The sequence below is a fragment of the Suricata suricatta genome, chromosome 10 (genome assembly GCF_006229205.1).
Source record: "Suricata suricatta isolate VVHF042 chromosome 10, meerkat_22Aug2017_6uvM2_HiC, whole genome shotgun sequence".
NCBI lineage: Eukaryota > Metazoa > Chordata > Mammalia > Carnivora > Herpestidae > Suricata > Suricata suricatta.
In genome coordinates, this window is record NC_043709.1 from 40,529,711 (window position 1) to 40,532,397 (window position 2,687).

Sequence of the window (2,687 nt, forward strand, 5' to 3'; positions counted from 1 at the left end):
TCTAAGACAAGTCCTCACATCAGGGATTTAGGCAGAGTTAGTAGGATCTTCCGAGTTAGGAAGAGAGTTAGATGACACTGGGAGATTAGGATCCCTGAAGGACATCACATTCCATCCTCCTTCCTCAAATCTAACACTGGTTTCCTTTTAGGCTTCTGTTCTCTTTTTCTCACTGAGATCTGCTTCACTCCACACTAGTTGAATAGACTAAATCCCTTCCTACTCAGTTTTAGGAAGAGAAGCACTTCTATGGTGTAGACCCTCATGTTCTCACTGTCTTGTGATTCATAAGAACTTTTCTTTGAAAATCTTCCTTTGACCAACTCACCAGCCAGTCCCATTCAGTTCCAGTGGTCTGGAACTGCAGAATCACCTGAGTTTCCTCAACTGTAAAATGGGGATAAGAGCTACCTCTGAAGGGTTCTCCTAAGGATTGTATGATATATTTATACAAAACAGCTGATGTATATATATTGCCAGTGTCTGGCACATATAAGAGGTGGTTAATAAAAGTTAGCTATTTTTATTATTGGATTTATCTTCTTTCCTTTTAGAAATAGATCTGATTCATCAAATTCATAAATCTATCATTTCTGGCACAGAAAAAAATATTCAATACACTCAATCTAGAATCTTTCCAGGAGACCAAGCCCTGTCTCATACTTAAAATAATTGTTGGGTTCATCCTGCATTTTATTTTTTCAAGAATTGAGTTTTAATCCCAGAGTGAACAAGTAGGAATTGCCCTTACTTCCCCCTGTTTGAGTCTATGTTGGGATGGTGTATCCATTGGCTCTAAGACCATCCAAATTCTATGATGGGACTTGGGTTATAAACACAAAGGCCCTAGAGCACTTCCCAAGAAGGAAGTGAGTTAATATTTGTATCATGGGCACATTTGTATCTGCATATGTAACCCATCATCTGATTTACTCCAGTAGATACCTTCAGTCTTTTCCTCAACCTAAAATCAGATTGGTTATTACAAACATCTACAACTTTAATTTGAAAGAATTTTATTTTAATAGGGAAGTAGACATTTAATGTTTTAGTGTATGGATTAGATACATACTTTTAGAGAACAAATCACAGGGAAGTTCACAACCACTTACCTTGATGTAAGTCTAAAACCAACCCAAGCCAGTTTGAGTAGAGTAGGCCTGGGACAAAAGGTTATTTCTAGAAGACCGAGACGGCTTTAGAATTAGGGTCATTACTATCTCTATTGTTTATGGTAAACTTTATTTTCATTGATATTTCATTTGACGTTAATTCCAAAATAGGTCTGTGCTCTAAGATGAACCAAAGAACAGAAAGCTTTAGCTCAAAAAAGAGTTTTTTCACACCATTCTGAGAAGAGCATGGGATTTCAGGGCCCCCAATGTTGATGCTTAAGATTTTACCTCTGACACTTTACCTATAGATACAGAGAGAAGAGAGAACATCAACATACAAGACCCAAACTGTGTGAGAGTATAACCAAAAGCTCTTGGGTTGTATACCACCCGTCTCTTGAAGGTTGTGATGATAATGACTGATTTGTCATTATCATTGAAGTTCATGTCATCTGTTTTGTTGTGTTGTGTTTTAAGTAAAATACAGAATATGTGAAAATGCTACACTTCTTTCTCTTAATATAGTAAAAATAGTGGAAGTTTTTAAATTCTTCATGACTCCAAGTTGGGACATGACAGCTACTGATAAGGTCTATTCAAGATACTAATTGCAAGTTTGGTGACCGGCGGCAAACTGGCACCCATGATTCAGCCTGTAGGCATAAATTTTCCAGAGTGATAGAATCTCATTCCTAAAACACCAGCTCAGGTTCCAGATGTAGGTAGGGAAACCCAAATGTTCCTTGGATCCTCAGGCAGCTGATGAGCACCAGGCCGGCTAAGCTACCATAAAGAAACCCAGCAACCAGTGACCAGACTCTGCCTGCTTTTGCATAGCAATGATCCCACCACTGCTTCAGGTGACAAGTGCTTCATATCAAAAGCCAATCCAATATATGGGCATGAGGGGGCCAGAGACCTACCACATTGTTCTCTTTCACGCTGACCAGACAGAGTACAACCAGGTCTGCCCTGAAGCACTTTCCCATAGGTCTGCCCTGGTCAACAGGGCACAGCTAGAATTATAGTTATTAATTACATTGGTTATTACAGTGATAATAATGGACACATCTATGAGAACTTACCCAGCACCGGTTCAGTTGCTTTCTGGTTAGGTAAATTGACAGTTTTGGAATTGTGAATTTAGGAGATTATGGACAATTATTCCATTTTATCAAATATTATCTGGGCACAGTGAAAAAAACAGATTTCAAAACCCAGATCCTTGCTCTGAGTTAACCAAATGTTTGAGAAGGCTCTGGCAGATTACTTTTGCTATAAGGGCTTAGGCCACTTAAAAGTGGACTTTTAAAGACAAGGCCCTAATAAACATATGTAGGATCACTGATTTATGTGACAAGTATGACACCTAGTTCAGTGGGAAAAGGATAAACTTCTCAGTAAATGACTGGTCAACTAAACATTCATGTGGAAATAATGAATGTTGGCTCCTACCTCACACCATATATAAAAGTCACTTAAGTTGGGTTGTAGATCTAAATATGAAAGGTAGAACACTAATGATCTTAGAAGAAAACATAAGATGTTGTCATAGCCTTGGGGGAAACTAGC

At 38.4% G+C, this 2,687-nt stretch overlaps 1 pseudogene; it reads right to left on the reverse strand.

Annotated features, from left to right (window-relative positions):
* Positions 1–1,694: 1,694 nt before the first annotated feature.
* LOC115305607 lies at positions 1,695–2,043 on the reverse strand (annotated as a pseudogene).
* Positions 2,044–2,687: the final 644 nt, after the last annotated feature.